General features: G+C 41.7%; 1 protein-coding gene across 3 annotated transcripts in view; it reads left to right on the top strand.

The window, feature by feature from the left end:
- The first annotated feature begins 254 nt into the window (after positions 1-254).
- The window catches only part of ZNF536 (zinc finger protein 536), a 351,982-nt gene continuing 332,312 nt past the window's right edge, over positions 255-19,924 (top strand). For 2 of the 3 annotated variants that reach the window (XM_040615511.1, XM_040615508.1), the window contains exon 1: positions 255-654. The gene's annotated coding sequence lies outside the window, so the exon portion shown is untranslated. The remainder of the gene's footprint in view (positions 655-19,924) is intronic. The other variant, XM_040615514.1, reaches the window with a different exon arrangement.

The raw sequence follows: 19,924 nt of genomic DNA, 5'->3' as shown, positions 1-19,924 counted from the left end.
GGGCAGGGGCGGCGGGGCGCGGGCGCGGGGGCTGCGCGGGCGCGGGGGCTGCGCGGGGCGCGGGCAGCGGCGCTGGCCGTGGGGCTGCGGAGCGGCGCGGGCTCCTCGGGGTGTTTACACGGGCTCAAGGTCACGACCAAGCTGCGCCGGGTTAAATGGTTTCTTAGTTGCTAGACAGGGAGAAAAAATGGACGATCACAGACCATTCTTTGTAGATTATTATATCAAGGGTTCAGCTTTTGGCTCATCAAAGCTAAATGCCGCAAGACCTATCTAGTTGCTGTGAATTATGCCAAGACGACAATGGAGTGCTTTTTTAATGGTACAATGCATTTCACCTACCAGATAGGGGGAGTCCACGCTGAGAGATGGGGATGTCTTGTGATGTTGGGTGATCAGTATCAATGAAGGGGGTTATTCTGAAAAGAGACAGATTAAAATAAAGCGCTCTTTGCTCGGGATGTGCTGGAAGCAGTTGGGAGGGCTACCCGGAGCGGGCGGCCGCGGCAGCCCCGCGCCGCACTTTTCCCCCTCCGCACAAGAAAATGATCAAGTCAATCATGTGGACATGCTTCATTATTCATTGAACACAATCTTTTACAACGCTCCGTTTACGTGCGGGAGTTTCTTCTACGCTTTGCTTTAAATTTTAAGGTAAGAAAGACAAAGGTAAAAAGGGGGTTTTTGAGGATCCGGGAGGCTCCCGCGAGCCATCAAAGAGGCTCCAAAGTCAGTCCGGAGTATGTTTTTGTTTTTTATTTCTTTTTAATCATCGCAATGGGGCCTGCGTTTTCCACCGTGATTAAAAAATACAGTATAATTAAATATCCATAGCAGTGACGTTTGCAAGCAGGGCTGTCAGGGGAAAAGCAGAAAATAATGAAAGGAGCGGAGAAGCCATTGAATGGCGCTATAGAACTTAGCCTGAAGAAAACCCTACGTTTTTCCTCTTTCTCTCTCGTTTCTTTTAAAACCGTTACTTTACAAAAAAGGAGCGGGCGGGCGGGCGAGGCGAGGCGAGGCGAGGGGAGGCGAGTGCCGGCGGCGGCGGCCGCGACGCTGCCCGGGGGCCGCCCGCCCGCCCGCCGTCCCCAGCCCGCACCGACCCTGCCCTTAACTTGCCCAGAAACTTTTTGTTTTAAAGGGTTGCAGCGGCGCAAACTTTGCTGAAGTGACTTTAAACGCGGCCCCCCCCTCCCCCCCTCCCTCCCCCCTTAGGATCCCGGCTAATCGTGGTGTAATTTGTAAACTCCCCCCCCTCTTTTTTTTTTTTTTTTTTTTTTTTTAATCAAAGTTAGCTGATGCATACCATGTGTCAAACTTGTGAGATTCAAGTGCCTAAGAGACCTGCCATTTTGTGCTCTAATCGACCTCTTATGAATAGGAGCCGTGCATAATGCTGCGAGGAGCGTTGTGACATTCAAGTAGGCACTAAATGTCAGGCCAGGTCTCAGCCCTTTCGGGGGGAGCGGAGCGCGCCCGGCGGCGCCGCGGGGAGCGGGGAGGCACCTGCCAGCCCGCCGCCGGGGCTTTTGTCAGCGCCCGGAGAAAGTAACAGGTTAAGGAGGAAACTTAAATGGCAATCCCCGAGGGGGGGTGGGGTGGGGGGGGGTGGGGAGCATCCCCTTCCCGGTGGCGCGCTGTGCGCGGGCGCGGAGGGCCGCGGGGGCGCCGCTGTGCGCGGGGCAGCGGGCTCGCTCCGGCGCGGGGGCTGCGCGGGGCTGGCGAGGGGTGGGGGTGGGGGGGCACCGGGCCGGCGGCGGGATTAACGGGGAGGGGGGAGGAAGGAGAGATTCTTTGATGCTGTGTAGGAAAGAATCCAGATTTTAATGCGCCCATCTGTTGCAGTTTTGCAAATAATTAATATATATGGGGGGTGTGGGGGGTGTGTGAGGGGCTGAGGGGAGCGGTGCCGCCTGTGAACTTTAACGCGAAATAAAAGGTCGCGAAGATTTATGCTTTTTTTTTTTTTTTCGGAAGGTCCGCGGCTCCCGCGGGGCGGCTCGCACGGGCTCCATCCGAAAAGTTAGTTGCCGGCGTCCCCCGCCGCGGCGGCGGGGCTGGGGGCACGGTCCGCCTGCGCGGAGCCCCCCGCGGGCCGCGGGTGCCGGCGCCCGGGGCGGGCGCGGCGGGGAGGGCTCCGGCCGCCGCCTGCCTGCGCGGCGGGCATTGTTTCGGGGTGCGTGCGGCGGATATGGCCGTGTCTGAGACAGTGTCGAGGCGGAGACGTGATTTGTCAGAGCCCTTCGTTTTCACTTCAGCCACCGCCGGGCCGGGGAGCGGCGGTGGGGCCCGGCGCGGCGCGGCGCGGTGCGGTGCGGAGCGGAGCGGTGCGGAGCGGCGGGGCAGGGGCGCGGGGCGCGGGGCGCGGGCCCGGCGGGGCGGGTGCGGCTGCCCGGCCGCCCGCGGCTGGAGCGCTCCGCGGGGCCGTGCATTCCCCCCGCCGCCGCCCCCCCACCCCCACCCCCCCCGTGCAGTTTAAAATAAATCCAACAGGGGCCGTGTTTGCTGAGCTGATTTGACCGGTTGATACAGATAGCAGCGGCGAGCCTCCTCGCTTATGTGGAAAAAGACTATTTTAAGTGTCATAATTAAGTTTAGAAGCCTTGTTTGGGCTCATTCACTGCTTGAAATAAAAAGGACTGGCTGCTTTTAGACCATTTCTGAAGGGGTTGGCTAAGCGCCTCTGCACGTTCACTTGGAGAAGAATGTTTTCTTTTCTAGTTTAATATTAGAAACTATATTTTTACTTGTTTAAACCGGATTTATTATTCCTGTGGAGATTTTTTTCTCTCCCCCCCCCTTCCTATCACTCAAATCTTTGTTCATTGTTCATTGACTGTGGAAGGCTGCTTAAATGTACGGAGAGAGGGGGGAGGCCCCCTTGCTGGTTTGATGTTGAAATAGTAAACCTGAATGAGGAGGGTGGCTGGAAAAGTGGACATTGCAGCTTTAATTAACTTCAAGATGCTTCGGCGAGGACCAGAGCGTAGTAGTGACGTTGCCTCATAAATCTGTCCAGTACAGTGCGTTGCATTGAACTATTACAGTATCACCGTCATATTGAATATTCACTACCTATCCGGGAGCAGATTTGCATAATTGGATCTTTTTTAAATGAAACTTGTTTGCAAAAAACCAAACAAAACCAAAAAAACAAAAGCCCAAGTGAAAACCGCGGCGATCTGCATGATTATAAAGGGTTCAAACATATCCGAAAAGTAAGTGACCTGCATAAGTACATCAATAGGTTAAGTGCAAATAAGATGAGAAGTGCTTCTGAAAGCTGTACATTCCCTATGTGGTCTCTTGGGTTATTTCTCAATAGCGGGATTTTTTTGTAGCCTCAGGGATTTTAGGTTTTCTGTCTGCTTTCATAACTTTTTCCCTCACAGTTCTTATACAAGGTGAGGCTTTTGTACCGTGCCTGTGTACCTGTAGTGATATTTTTTTAAGAAAATAGATTAGCAGTTTGTAATTCGTGCTGTTTGAGTTGCATAATTACAGCTACCGTGGAAGGGAAATGTGTATTGCTGTTGTATTTCTGATCATCGAATAGATCATCACTAAATACTTTGGAATATTCAAAGATTGTGTGTGTATGTGTTTGTGTACGCTTAAAAATTGACTTAGCTAACTAAGCTGTTACTTCTTAAATCGCAGAGGCAACTAGTTTTTAATGTGTATGTGTGTCCGTCCCCCGTTTGATGGAGGATGAAGATGACTGAAGTAATTAAAAATACCAGAAATTTTTAGAGTGAATTTGTAGATTATCTGTAAAACCCATCCCCTCCTAACCGAGTGGCTGGCTTACAATACCGCAGTTTTGGATCGGGCAGGTTTAGAAGTATTTTGTAAAATCAGATGCTGGTGTTTCAGATGCTGCGAGGACAAAGTTGAGGAGCGAAGGCAGTTGAAAGCGTCGCCTCCTGGGGAAGGGGAGCAGCGATCGGTGGGGCAAGCCGAGCTGAAGTGCAAAGTCCGCGTGCAGCCCAAGCCTTGCCCTGGCTCTCCCCCCTCGCTGAAGGCTGCTTTAGTTATGATGTCATTCTGATAGTGGAGAGCAAATGTCTCCTGATTCTACCATTAAACGCCTGGCTGATTTGCCTGATAATGATAGCATTGACGTCCTGCTCCTTGACAAATGCAAGCCCTATGAGCCCTATGAATTAACTTTTTTCCTATAGATGGGAGCTAGCTAGCTTTACGACTCGTGACCGTAGCAGCACTTCTTTGACAGATTACTTTGAACCTTCTCGTTTGTGCAACAACCCCCCTTCCCTAAAAACCACTTCTGCTAGGCTGCTAGCAGACCCCTGTACAGTTTGGGCCTGATTTGCAGAGCTGCTGAGCACTCATCACTTCCACTGACTTCAGATGGAGTTGTGGGTGCTCAGCAGCTTTGAAAATCAGGCCCTGTGTTCAGTCAACAGCTGATGCATTTTTTGGCTTCTTTGGGGTTTTTTTGTTGTTGTTGTTATTTTTTTTTTAAGTTAGACAGCTAAAGAGGGTTCTATGATTTCTAGTCATTATAAAAATATTTGTAAATAGCTTGAGATGTTTGTCCCAGTCTGTTCTGTTTCCCCTTTCTGCTATCCTTTTTTAAATTTTATTTTTAATTCATCTTCTAGTGGATGTGCTGTTAATCTTTGGAAGAAAAGAATCGGAAATGAGTTGTTTAAAGTTTTCAGAATGTTGTAGAAAGAAAATGTCTCCAGTTTAGTAACAAGTGCTTAGAGAATCGATTGCTGTTTCAGAACGTGCACTAGAAGAGAGTCTTGGTACAGTTGCTAAACCCTGCGATTGGGTGCACTTTCTCATAGCTGCTCTGTCTTCAGGTTTTGCTTGTGACTTTGAATTTCTATCACTGCAGGTAAATGAGATTTAACGTGATTTCTTTTTTTTCTAAAGTGCCAGTGGCTTAAACTTTGTTTTCATTTGCTGTTCAAATGATGACAATTAACAACTGCAGATGTAAGAAAGGTTAGTCTCTGTATTACATTTGCAGGGAATGTATCTAAAATATTTGCATGCTAAAGCTGTGTTTTGCAAATGAGTTCCTGAAGATACAAGTTCCTATGATGGAAATACTGTATTAAAACACTTCTAATAAATTGACTATGACTTTATCAATTGTAAAGAAGAAAAAGGAATTGTTCTACGGGCTTTTTGACTTCTGAATTTATTTGAGCTCTAATACTCAGCAAGTTGTCTGGCACTGTCTTCACTGTAGACTTTTATATAATGAACAGGCTGATTGTCATATTTTTGTCCATGCTAGAGGCCAATAACCCAACCCATTCATTATCAGAAGAGAGTAGCCTGCAAGTTGCAACATCAGTACCACTGTTTTGCTTGCAGCAGTGAAGACAGTGCTGAGATCAGAAATTGTGATCTTCAGTACAGAAAGCTGACACATTAGGTTGTTTACCCACCATGGGAGCCTTAGGTGACCAAAGAGATTTGCATTAGAACAGACGCAGAAAATCCACTAGTCCATTAAAATGGGCTGTGCTTATTCCCTGGGAAGCACAAGTTCCATCAAGTGTAGGAAAATCAGTAGAAGTAATTTTTCCAAATGTTGATTTTTGCTTAAAGTTGACTTTGAATTGCACAGGTGTTTTTAGAGTGCCTTGACTGGAAAAAAAAAAAAGAAAAAAGGCATTAAAAAAAAAGCGCATGGATTTATATGAACTTTATAAAAAATGGAAAAGAAACCCACAAACAGATTTATTTTTCTGGTTTGAATGAGGACAATTAAAGCTTTTTAGTATCTTCTGATTTACTGTGGTGTTTTAATAGGATTTGTAAGTAAATTTAAATTTTATTTTAATATCTGAATTTTTCTCAGATACCTGGATAGATGTATATCGACTCTTCAAAATGCTAAAAGCAGTACGATCTTGAAAAGCCATTTTTCTGTTCTCTCATTCACACCTTGCATTTTCAGAGGTGCAAGCAATTTGGATTCAGGGAAGGAGAACACCGGTGAAAAAATAGAATACATATTCTTTCTTTTATAGAAACATGAATAAACTTATTTCTGGCAACTGTAGATGGAAATCCAAATTTCTCTAGTGAAGACACTCTGGGCACAGATGTTCGCAGAAAGGGAAAAAAGGATGAACTACTGAAAGATAATATGTAAAAGTAAAATAACTCTTGAGATGCTTAATTGGATGATCTTAGGGTTATTGTATGGATGTGTGGTTCTAGCTTCCAGTTGTGTGGCTGAATAAGGAATATGAACTTTTTTGAGACCAAGTCACTGATCAGAATCTGACCTTGGGTAGAAACAAGTGGAAATTGAAATGATTTGATGGATGTTTGTTGCTTAATGTGAAATAACTGAGTAGTGTCTGTTTAAATCTCAGTGGATCACAGTAACTGCTGTGACATTTTCACTCCTATTGGAAGCTTAAGCAATGAAGCCAAGCACTGAGAGATTTGAAACATCGTTTCAGAGGTAGAAGAGATCCAGATCAGGAAAGGGTAGCAAGCAGGGCATTGCGTTGCCTCTGCCCAACTGCACCAATGCTGTGACTAAACACGCTCCCAGAGGGAAAATTCTTCCAGTATTCTGAATTTGGCACCTTTCCCTTATATTTAAATATGCTCTAATTTTCAGGTGCATCTTACTAGATAACCAGATGCATCAAAAAAGCAAGAGTTATAGAGGAGTAATTATAATTAGCTTAGTTGTCTGTATTTTTTTAAAAAAAATGTAAGATGGGGCCTTGAAAGTATTTTAAAGTTGCTGTTTTATAGCGTCTTAATCTAAATACTCCATGTGAGATTGTTTTCTAAAGAGATGGGTTCATCAGGTCAAGTTGAACTATATTAAAGACAAACAATTTTGTTATAATCTGACTGTCTTTTAAACACAGATGAAGAAAACAGAACTAAAATAGCCACAGCAGCCTCAGTATCCGATCTTTTCTCCATTGTGCACTGCAGTGTTCAAGACTCGTATAACCAAAATAAAAACTAGGTTATTCCTTACAAGTATTTGTCATGTTATGAAAAAAGCAGCACTACCTGTCATGGTAGGACATTAGCAGAGAGTTCTGCAGGTAGCAGTGCCTGGAAATAATGGTGATGGCTTTGATGGCACTCCCATAGCATGGGGCAAGCAACAGAGCTAGTTCTTCAAACCAGCTGCTCATTTCTGGTGCATTAGTGTTAAGCTGTCCAGCTGTAGGCATCTTGGACTTCCAGAGGGAGCGAGCACTTGTCGAGAGGGTGGAAGTTGCTGGAGATCAGGCAGTTACATATTCAACCAGTATAATCAGGGGTTATTGCAGGTGGGCTACCCACAGTGCCAGGGAAAGGCTGCTTGGGAAAATTTGTTCCTGTCTCAATTTTGTGAACAGGAGAAGCAGGAGAGGGGGAGAAAAAGGAGAGTATGAGCTGACTTTCACCCCCATGGCCTGTGTAGGGGTGAAGGGGCGGCTGGCTGTGGGGGGCGCTGCCCGCAGCTCCTGCTTTGCTTTGGGACAGCCAGGGATGTCCCAGGGAGCCTTCCTTGCCATCATCCTCCGGTGAGCCAGGGTATCACAGTGCGAAGGGATAAATGGCAGTCCTGATTCTTCCTTTTATAATACACTTGTTTCAGCCTTAATGTGAGTTTTGTTATAGTTTGTGTTGGTTTTTTTTTTTTTTTAACTGTGATAAGCGCTGTTACAAACTTTTCCTCTTTTTTATGCCTTTGGGTTATTCCGCAGCAGTCAGTGGTTGTTTGTGAGGAGGATGGGAGCACTGCTGAGCTCATCAGTGCTACAGAGGGCTTGCTATCAGGTACCACAATCTACTTGGTCGCAACAGGGCTGTGTATATTGCTTCCTTGGTAGTCCTGGCCCCTGCTGATCTAGGAGTTAGCCCCAGTAATCCACGTGATAGCACTGTGCTAGGTTGCCAAGCTGGCCTTATATTTATTTTTCCAAATGATAGAATACTGTATTAACATTGTTTTATTTCACTCTCATAAGTTGGTCTCCACAGATTTGTGCAGACATTGTTACCATCAGTCTTTTGTCACTGGAATATCAGTGGTAGATATAGATAGATATGGATAGGTCCCTTTAATCTAAAATTTAGAAAAGCATGAATAAATAGGAAACTCAGGCAGAATTACTTCATGGAAAGGATAATAAACATATGGAATAAATTACCAGCAAGGAAAGGATAAATGAGTTCAAGGGAAGCCTAGGTTTGTTTCTTGAGAAAGAGCATGTGAAAGCTAGGGTGAAGAAAGCAAGGAGGTGTAAAGTCAGGTTTCTGTTAACAAAGGCTAACATGGTGGGCTGGATGTTCAATTCCTAATATTTCTTTTGATGACTCTGTGCGGATGGGTTACATTTTAGTTTCATGTGTGTTTGTTAACATTTGCTCTCTAGGTCTACATGTAGGTTTTTTTCAGGGCTCCATAGAAATATTAAAACATAGGGCAGTGCAACACTTTGGTTTTGATACCAGTTTTCGTTGAAGGAGTGATGTGAAGTGTTGATTGAGCAGATTAGAGAAAAATCTTGCCTCCTCTATCTATTATAAACTAACTAAAGGTGTTAGTTTATAATAGGAGAAGCAGAAACTGCCTTCTACTTTAGTGGCCAAGGACTTTTGATAGGTGTTTGCACTGCTTCAATCATATCAGTGCTGGAATAGTTCTGAAAAAACCCCCGCATGTAGACAAGCTCGGTTGTCTTTTGCGGGTGGTTTTTTGTTTTTTGGATCTTTGTTTGTTTGTTTTTTTCCCCCATTTTATTTTCCAAGGTTTTGCATGAACGTTTTCACAGCTTTTAGTCCATGCGAGGACTTTTGTTTTTTTGAATGTCGAGGGTTGACTCAACATTGGAAAGCAGCACTAGTTTTGAAGCTGCTGCTACAAGTAGCTTTTCACTGAACTTCTGTATTGTTGGAACGTATCCCACATTTTTGTGGAAAATGATGGGACTCTCAGAGAGAAGTGTGTAAAGGTTAGCAAAATTTTGGTTGATTTTGAGTGATTTCTAGGATCCAGTTCTGCTCCTTTTATTTTAATTGGGGTAGGACTGAGTCAGCAGGTAAAACCTCCTTTCCATACCAGGTGAGTCTCATGTGATTCCTAGTTTCACTGTGAATACATTGTGTAACTCCACTGTTTTTTAAACTCAGTGCAAAAGCCTGATGTTCTCAGGAAGTGATCCCAATTAAACTTTTTCTTGTATCATGATTTCAAATGCAAAAAGAAACTCAGCCATTTGAGTTCTTAAAATGCAAAGGTTATAGGCTACCCAACACTGGGATGTATAACAAATTTACTATCTCTACCTTTTTAAGGTATCTGTTCTTCATTGATTCATTGAGATTTTGCTACAGGACTGTAATTACTCTTAGGGCTAATAACTAGCAGAAGAGAACCCAGCCTCTTTATTAGTACCATAATACCAGCTAACAAAACTCTCCTGCTCTATTCTCTTCTTTGGATTTTACTACAATTTTTTTTTTTTTTTAAATAGCTCAGATATTTTAAAATAGTCTTGATTGTTTTAAAGAACAAATGTTCAAGCGTCTCTCTTTTATTTGAATACAGAAAGCTATATGCATGTGTATGAAATAAATGGACATGCTATTAGGTAAATGAGCAGGAGGAAATCCACAGCCACTTCTGGATTAGAATTTCGATCTATTGTTTGTTTTGGTAGTGCCTTTGGCATGCTAGGTGCTTTCCAAATATAGAAGTATAGTTTCTGGCCAGAACTAGCTACACTTTTCTTATTGCAATTGAAAAATGCTAGTTCATTAGTTTGCATCAACATGCTGCATCTTCGAAGGATTTCTCAGGTCCACAATTGAATTTCTGCTCAAAATGAAAGAGTTGCATCTCTGCACTTCATTATGGACTAGGTGATTATGAAATGCACCTGGGTCACTGGAGAGCTAGATTCAGATCATTCCTCTCATATCTGATTTGAATCAGCTTGTTAAAATCAAGTTTCTCACATCCCAGATGAGTGCCCTACTAACCACACTTTGGCTCTTCCAGGGTGAGTCTTTTAAGTTCCTGCTTTAGGCTATTCCAATTTAAGTAATCATTTAATTAGTCAGCAGGTCAGAAGAGGACCGACTCTTGGCCTGGGCACTTGAGTGTGATGCAAGAGACTGGGTCCAACTTGCTTCTGTTGCAGAATCCTGTACGCTGCACTCCTCAGTGTGATGTGATGAGAGTATTCATATTCTTAATGTTGTCTTGCTGTGTCTTCCTTTTGAAAAGTTGCAAAAGGTATCAGGTTAGTCCTGGTGGGGAACAAGGGGAAATTCTGAAATCTTCAAAGTATTTGTGGTATTGGAAAACTGTTTCTTATTGGTTCTTTACCTTTCTTGTAAAGTTCACAGTCTAATTATTATAAAAGTCAGTTGGTGATGAGGTGCATCTTGATAAGTCAAAGCGTTTTCATCTCAAAATCGAATTTTGTTGCTGTTCTTTTGTTTGGTATATTATGTGTTTGAACAGAACTGGTTAACTGATCCTACGTCCCCCCTGAGCAGTGAGTGTCTGGCTGTAGGAGGTGCAATGGGTGCAGGGTTATACCCTTCTCCCGTGAGTATCTTGGACTGGCGTACAGCACAGCTTGTGGATGGCACTCTGTCTGGTAGTGCTGTGAGGTGGAGAGAAATGCTGTGTAAATGCCAACAAATGCCTTAGAGATGTAAGGGTTACTGTGCTGTTAGGGCTCCTTCCCTCATGAAGAAACTCAGGAGAGATGTGAAAGACCTATGGAACCAGCAGGTTTCTCTGTCGGGATTCTGCAAAAAGGAGAGAAAAAAATGTCTTTATCTGTAGAAGGGGGATCTGCAAAGGGAGGAAGCCCTTCTTTCCTTAGAGATAGAAATACTCATTTTGATAGCTTCTGTCTTTCATTCTTAACTTCTCTGGCAGCACAACTCTGGCAGATCCCATGCTGTATTGGTTGGTTCCCCTTCTGGCTGCTCTGCAACTGTGATGGATGGGAGCCAAGAGAATAAATATAGCTCTGAGTTCCAGTAGTAACCCCCTGCCAGACTTCTACACAGCAACCTGGGAGGTCACAGGGCGGAGAGGGAATGGGTGATAGAAAATTTGGGCAGGCTCAGATCTGATGCCTCCAGCAGAGACAGTGTTCCTGTGGTTCCCCGAGGAAGGGGAAAGGTGCTGCAGGAGCCCACTGTTGCCTTCGTTCCTGTGCAGAACTGAAGGGATCTGTAGATATATTTCAAAAGCAGTTACCATTGGCTGTGCAGTTTCCATGTGAGTTTATTAAATGTGAACATTTTTTATATATAAAAATAACTTCACCATTTTGTTATTTCCTTTTACGTATTTCACTCTGGTTGGAAAAATGAAATCAATCTAGTCAGCTTTTCATCAGTTTCTCTTTGGCTGTCATGCAGTTGCACAATGCTGCAGTGCTTGGCTAGCAAAAATGTTTACAACGAAAAATTGTTTTCAATGGGATTAAAAAAAGAATCATGGAAACATTTTTATTGGTCTTCAATTTTTTGTACAACTTTGATTTTTACAAGTCCTAAATTACATCAACGGTGTTTCTGTAATTTGATCTTAATTATATTTTATTTTTTTATATATACTTGCAAGGTATAGACAAGATACTACTACTACTACCCTCTGTCATATAGTACAAAAAATGCTAGCCTGAATATTTCTTAGCAGCTGGTTCAAAACCCATGGAAATCATGAGCACCTTGCAGTTGACTCTCAAAGGTTTAGGTCAGACCCTTAGCCTGTGTGTAAATACCTGTTGCAGTTGGGTTAAACAGACTTAATCATTTAGAATTGGTCTGAGTTGATCTCTGATCTAGCAATGCTGTGAGATTTCTTCCTACAGCTGAGGTGGATTTGGGGATATGCCTGCAACCCTTACATACCTTTACTGCTGCTGGTACCTGCAGAAATTTTTCACATGAAGAATATATAATATCAGATTCTTGGTTGATTAAGTATAGTAAAATCCTAGGAGTAAAATATTGGCTGATGGTTACACTTTGCATGAAAACTCTTTAATTCTTTTTAAAAAGATGTTTATGATGAGTGTTGAGTTAATTTGGATTTTAGTTTATCTTGCTTTATAGCACAAGTGGCAAAGGGCGATTTTGGGGATGGCCTAAATTTTTGGCTGTTGATGGCTGTTTTACAAATATGTGGAGCATTGCACCTCTCCAGGAGGCTTCTGCTGCCAATATCAGAGCAGTATTAAGACAATCTCCCAGTGCTTCCCTCCCTCTCCATTTCTCACACTTTCTACCTTCATTCAACGTCCCTCAGCTGCCATCATGAACCTATCGTATAAATGAGAAATGGGGACCCTTGGATAGCTTTTGAAAAGTGAAAGCCTTTCTCTTAGAGAATCATGAATTTCACAGGACTCAAGCTTACAAATACTTTTTTCAGTGCTTTTACATTCACCACCAAGTTCACTAATTTAAGACCTTAATGAATGTTGCAATGACTGGGTCCATAGTTGTCAATAATTCAGCATCTTGCTCTCAGGTATGAGCCGGCTGAGTCAAAGTTTAGCTGCTTCTAGTTGAAGTCATCACCACACAAGCAAAAAACACACTGCTTCATAAATATAATATCCCAGCCTCTTGCAAACACCAGCTGTTGATTGGCTACTTCACACATCATCATACTAACTCACAGACTTCACACTATTAACCTTTTACTTACCAGACTCAACTTTTGCAGTGAATTCACATCCACCATTAAGTTAGACGTAACTTGCATTTGATGAGATAAATTCTGTTGTGGATAGAAACAAATTATCATGCAGACTTTTCCTGTGACATTGGGAAAAGTATTGAAGTTTATGATTTACATTTTTAATAAAACCAGATGGATTTGAAAACTGTTTACACATGTATAGTCTGTAACGTAATGCAATTTTCATTCCTCTGCTCTGTAGTTGATACGAACATCTAAAGTAGGTTGATGCCACTGTAAAAAGTCTGGCTGGTCCATAGTCTTTAACTGCATGACATTTGTTAGTGTACCTTTTTCAGAAGATATTGATGTTTTTAATCAGACAAGGACTATTTTTCTGGGTATGCTTTACTTTGACGAGATTTTTCTGTTGGGAGATTGGGCTTTTGAAGACGTGTTTCATATATGTGAGTCAAATAAAATATTACCTATCAGAGTGAAAGACCCTCTTTTTTTACGTTGTTCCTTTACAAATACGGATGTACAAATAAGTCCTCAGTTTTTATTGTTGCTTGTTTTTATGACACGTCATATATCTTTTACTAATTGTACTTTTATTCTTGGTTTAATTATATTTATTCTGAAGCAAATGTTTTATTATTTCAAAAAAATCATGGTACGACTTTATAGTTTCTGATTTGTTAATGAAAATACCCTGAATGCCCTGTTAACGCTATTTTTTTATTAATAATGTAACAATAATTTTCTCACCTTTCTCTCTGATGCTGGTGGTGGAGCTGAACAAAATAGAGCAAACCAAAGATAAGTTAAAGGAGAAGCACTGGCTTTCAGCATGCATCCAGCTACATGTCTATGTACCAGAGCAGGATCTCTCAGATCAGGGTCTCTCTGTGGGTTGCCACAGTGTTAGGAAACATATTGTCAGGAGAAACAGGGTTAGCAGATAAAGTGGAGTACTGCATATGCCTTTTCAAGCTGGGTTTGAAGACAACTTTTCCTCCTTTCATAATCTCCTCTTCTTTGAAATAAGAAATTGGTTAAAAAATAAGGGGGGGGGGGGGGGGGGGAGGGGATGCAGAGCTTCTTGAACTCTTCCCAGTCTGTTAGAATGCGTGCGTGTCTGTACAGATTAATTCAGAAAGCATCATCTGTGTAAAATGGAAGTTAGCCTCGTTAAACTGTATGTTCTGCTAGGCTTGGAAGCCATTTGTCCCTTGTTCTGGGTCATAGGTGTTTCTTGGCCGCCTGCTTGGAGAGTGTAGAATTTAGTCCCCTCCAGTAACTTCCATTTAGGATTTGCCCCCTGATGAGATCATTATTTAGTACTAGGACAGCTTTTATATGTTGAGTAGGGATCATTTATTTCTATAGAAATAAGAGGACTTAACAGCAGTGCACAATCAATATGCAAAACCCTACTAAGATAATTTGTATTTAAATGTGAACAACATTAATTCTAAACAATCTTCAGCCCTTATTTAGTCCAATCATTGCTGGACATCTAGGTGAAGAAGGCTCTTCTAACTTATTAGTTTATTATCAACGATACTGCCAACACTTAAACCCTTCGATTAGGTAACCCAGGTACCTATTATTCTATTAGGGCTTGCTGCTCTCCGTTTGAAGTCCATACTGAAACACCTATTGCCTGGGCACAGATGCCCCATCCTTCTATAAGCAGGTGTATGCGAAGTTCGGCAAGTGTACAAGGAGAATGTAAATAATAATTACTGAATAATACTTCAGTTATTTTACAGGATGCTTGCATGTTTGTCTTAGAGCTGCACGACATGAAGGTACCTATAGAAGGAATAAATATGTTTATCTTTGAGAAACTGATATAGCAAGAATAAGAAAACTTTTTAAATGGTCTTTAAAATGGTATTTTAAAATACTTCATTTGTGTGGTTTACATGCTTAGATTTTCTAAGGAAGGCTGTAAACAAAAGGTTCGGTAGCTTTTATGATTTTGTATGTTTTGAGGGAATCCTATGTTTCTTCAGCTGTGTTTCATAAGCCTTCTTTTTATAAACATGACATTCACATACACGTAAAGGATGCCAATTAAAGCTGTTCAGTGCAAAAATGTACGGGTGCAGAGTTGACTCCACCTGTACTGCTTCAGCTGATCTTATACTGAGCATTTATGTTGTAGTGTTTGATCCTGAATTAGTGTGGAAGCAGTGGTATTGAAACATGTACTTAGCTGTTTTGCTAAAATCGGATGTCAAGTGTTTAAGCATGTGCTTAAGTCTGTGTTGAATTGGGTCCTCTGAAGGTAAGAAAAGCTAAAGCAGTGGAAAATTCTGGTCACAATTCTATTAGTTGAGGAGTTAGGTGCTACAGTGTTTTGAAAACCTGCAGTGAGACATAAATCTGTTGCTCCCATCAATAATCCATGTGATTTCAAAAGTTATGTGTGGTTTCATAATTGTTTTTTAAATTGGCTGGAATAGTAGTTCTCTTAAAAATATGGTTCAAAGGAAGACTTGCTTTTTATGCTCTAGAATAGCTGTGGTCTTGAATTACATTTAGAAAAAGTTGTATTAAATATAAACAAATACAGTGTTCATGTAAACGGTAATTAAGCTCACATCACAGAACCTTGCTGCTTTGTGAAGAGCAGGAAAGCTCTTCCCACTTGTTCTTTCTCCACAACTTGTCTGGTGGCATTCCACCATCACCATTCCATAGCAAAACTACTTCAGACGCCCAAAGTGATGGGGCCATTCCCACTGCCCATGACTGCTCTTGGCTCTGAAGGTAACGAAGCTGGGTCTCTGAAGCAGGTCCTGTGAGGGTAGCCTGGCTGGGCCTTACCAGCTACAGAGAAGAAAGTGCAGAAGGCAGAGGACTTCTAAGGAGTTTTATACCACCACATAGAGGTGATGAGGACAGCAAATGTGTGGTGAGTGGCCAGGACTAAGGCAGGAGCTGGAGTACTAGTGCTTACTCCTGTGTTGGTGAGGTGGAACATCAAGGGCTGCAGACCGTAGGAGGTCCAACTTGGAGGCCCAAGTGAGGAAGGTGGAGGAAGGAAAGGAGAAAAGTCTTTTATTGTATCTCAGGAGAAGGCTATCCTCTATGCATTCAGATCAGAGCAGCCCACAGCTATATAAAACAGCTCTTATGCTCTCACAGGTTGTTCTGAACTAATATTTGCTATTTTAATTTTCTTTGCAGACCTTGATATCAAAGTCACTGCACTTTCCCTTCTCATTGGAACTCCTGGTAAAATGAGAGATCTATACCAAATATTGAAGAATTAAGCCTAACAGAATAAAAAAATTAACATGCTAAATATCCTAAGTAATGATATAAACAAGGTGCCATGTCATTCTGCTCACCAAAGGCTAAGACCCCTCTTTTGTCCAAAACCAGATTATGTTCTTTATCTCTCTAATGGCACTATTAGCAAATTCATATTGGAAGCCAGGACCTTATTTGTGATGCTGCTTCTCCTTTGGGGCTGATATTGAAGCACAGGCACAGTATAAAACTTCAGAAAGAAGGCAAATATCAGATAGTTTTAGCCCAGGATTAGCAGTTAGGACTCTTGAGTGTCATCTGAACATTGATTATTTGTCAGATAATGCAATTACATTTAATGGAGGGCACTGCTCAGGAGTTACATAGTTTAACTAGCACGTTTGGTTTTTATGCACTATACCATGTTCGCAGTCACAGCGGAAACATGAGTGACATTTGACACGGGGTTGCAGTAATACTTTTGCAAAGCAGCTGTGTATCACAACACTGACAAAACACATGAAATGCCTGTTCTGCACTCCTTGCTACCAAGTCTTGTTTATGCGCTCCCTGAGAGGCAGAGGCTGCAGAGAAGAGTGGTGTTGGAGGATGGTGTCACACGTTCTGTGCCTGTCACTGAGCTGACACACTTGCTATTGACTGTGACATGTCACTTACATGAAACCATGCAGTGCTACTGCAGCTTGGGGCACAGCATAGGTTATGCAGCAAATTGCAGTCCCTTTTCATCTGTGTGACAGATAGACCAAGAGAAGCTAGAATCTGACTGAGCCCCTGGATTTTGGGGTTCCCACTCTCCCATTAAAAGAAAGGAAGAAAAGAAAGATATGTCTAAGATGGTTTGAAATAAAACGGGGAAGAATCCTATCCCTGTCCCTAGGTGAACCCTGACAATAACAGGGAGGACTAGAGTGTCTCCTTATTGCAGTGTATAAGGAATGATTAAGTAAAATTCTTGCCTCTGTTTTCCCTATTGGCTTCATAGTCCAGTGAGAAATCCTGGCTCCATTCAGTCATGGGGACTTTTACCATTGAGTTCACGGGAACCAAGATTTCATCTTCAGAAAGGAGCAGAAGAATTGGCAGCTTTGCTCATCCCGTCGATGATGTGCTGATTTGTGCTCCTTATGGATGTAGGATCAGTCATTCCTGTGATACCCTGAGAAAAACTTCCCTACTCAAAAAGCCTAAGGCTGGTAGACTGACTTTTTTTTTTTTCCCCACCTCCCCTTCAGTAGCATAACCTGGTGCCGCCTTCTCTGTACCAGAAAAGTGCCTCCGAATTTCAGGTGATCAGGCAAGCCCTAGGACACCCTACAACGCTCTTCTAGGCAGGCCTGCTGTCAGTTCTGGCTTGTCCATGCCTGAATTTGTGTAGAGTCCCTCAGGTTGTCACCTGCAGACACAACGGTTCCAGACTTCATGGTAGCAGTCAGAGATGCCATATTGACTAAATGCTCTGCTATCACAGTGATAGCCATAATGTAAATACTCCATCACAATGAAATGCAAATTTGATTAAGTATCTGAACTTGGTTTATTCATGACAAGCCAGTATTTGGCTCAGGCTCATTTTAGACTTTGAGTATCAAAGGGGTAGTCTTCAGTGATACTGAAATCTCTTAAGCTGCATTCACATGTTCCATCCTGGGCTTCCAAGATTGTGACTCAGTTTCTGCTACCAAGAGCTAAGATCTTCCAACAGTGGCTGCCTTACACAGGGTATTTAAGCCCTCTATCAGAACTTTTCCTTTATTTAAACAAGCCCAAATCATGAGTTCAGTTAAGGCTGAGCTTCCAAAACTGTCCTTAGAGTTTCAGTACGCAGTGGGTTCCAGTTGGTAACTAGGTTTTGAATCTGAGCAATGGATGCTAGTTTGCTTTGATTATTATTGGTTGTACGACAAGAAGTAACAGAAAGCAAAAGGGAGAAAGTCCTAACACAGTCCCTCTTCAGCATGCTTCAGAGATCACAAGCTTCTGCCTTGTCCCATCTGTATGAGTGAAAGACATGTTTCCCTTTTAACAGGAAATTAAATGGCATAGTCAGGTTAAAAAAGTGAAATCTGCAAAATATATTTGGGAATTTGTGTGTAAATTCTCAGAGAATTTTGGTAATTACATGTACAGATTTGAAATCCTGAGAAGGATGTCCAGCAGTAGCAAAGCGTGTGGATGAACGCTGCCATGGTGCATGCAGATAATTCATATTTTCATAGGACTTGATCGTCAGCATGGGAGTAATCTCAGACTTGGCTAATGAAAGTGGCTGCACCTGGTTGAGATTCTGCTGGAAGCTTTACTCTGTCAAAGATACTTATGTCCGGGTGCTTCCTACTTTATAAACCTTGCCTGTTTCTCGCGCCCTTAGTCATAGTTGTGTTGAAGAGCTGAAAAACTTGAGATCATAGCTGTTTTGGCAAAAGCTGACCGCGCATAAATGTGAATATCTCTGAAGGCTGCTCTTGCATGCAAGATTATTTGGTTATTTGAAAATGTTTTTGAATTTGATAGCTGAATCATTGCCTCATACTTTGTAAGCTGTAGCTTGTTCTGTATATGTTTTATAGATACATTTTTATTTTTAACCTCTGCCTGCATTCATCTGGTAGCTACCATAATGACAGGTAAATTGAACGTTGATTCCATGAAAGAAAGTTGTCTTTTTTGTTAAAAGATTTCTAAAATCACTTATTTCATCAGTGCAACCTGGTGGAGCACCATGCACACTTTACAAATGAAAATGTGCTCTCCTCATCTGTCAGTGCAGTATGCTGAAAAATGAACATATGAAGGCAATTTGAGTGTTGAACCTTCTTTAATTCAACACATCATTTGGTTTCAAAATAGTTAAGTAAATTGTATTAAATAATTGTAAACATTCCAAACAGTCATCCAAAGCAAATCCTATTTTGCATAATCGTAACTTAGGAAGAAAATATTGAAATATAAATTGAGGAAGAGTAAAAAAAAACCCAAAAAACTGGTAAACTATGACAGTACACTTAAAGCTGTTCATATACTTAGTAGATATTTGATAAAATTTTTGTGGTTATTTAAGACAACTGTGTAAAATTTCAGAACAGTATAGGTTAAAAATACTTAATATATTTTTGTTGCTACATCCCTTTGAATATTTATTTTCTGAAACTTGAAAGCTGCATGCAGTCTGACTTTTGTGGTGCAAAAGGCTTTTCATTCCATAAAGTGCCTAGAAATTCGTTATGTGATCAGTTATATAAATAGGCTTATTGTTTAGAAAGTGTCTAAAATGAAGTCTGTCCTTTAGCCATTTCTTTCTCCTATTAAATTTTTAAAGATGCATATTTCAAAACCAAACAAACCAATTCCAAAGGGGTCTAATTTTCTTCTGTTTCTCCCAAAATGTACAGTGTGTTCTAACTCCAGTTAGGCTAGTGGGGAGTCTTTCATTAGAAAGCACGCTGTAGCAAAGCATGTATTTTTTGTTAAGAAACAGTGAATGATATAATAATTGTAAAGGACATCTACAGTGTAATGACATTTATGTGTTTTTCAAAGGAAAATGCAAACAATAGGTAGAATAAAGTAAAATCGATAAAAGGACATTGTATGAATATATCTGGTCCATTAGTTACAGGGAAATCTATTCTGTTCAATCTGAAAGCACATTCAGCTTATGAGGTGGATAAATAAAAATGTTGGGTCCCAGTTATGTAGTCCTTTCTCCTTTTGAGCTTAATGGCAACTTTGGATGAAATGGGACATCAGGATTAAAACCCAAATTAATCACTGTGCAGCATGATTTTCATCACACTCACTTCCTCATAGGTTATTTCCACCGAGTAAAATCATTGAAGACTTTTTATTATATGCTTGGCTACTGTTCCGGTGTTATGGGGTGTGGGGGAATTCACGAGTAGAGTGTTCTTCAGTTGTGAAATGGGAGTGCGTGTGCACCTGTTGAGTTTTGTG

This window comes from Falco naumanni, chromosome 15 (genome assembly GCF_017639655.2).
Source record: "Falco naumanni isolate bFalNau1 chromosome 15, bFalNau1.pat, whole genome shotgun sequence".
NCBI lineage: Eukaryota > Metazoa > Chordata > Aves > Falconiformes > Falconidae > Falco > Falco naumanni.
The sequence above is the reverse complement of the archived record's forward strand: the minus strand, read 5'-3'. Positions and strand labels throughout refer to the sequence as shown.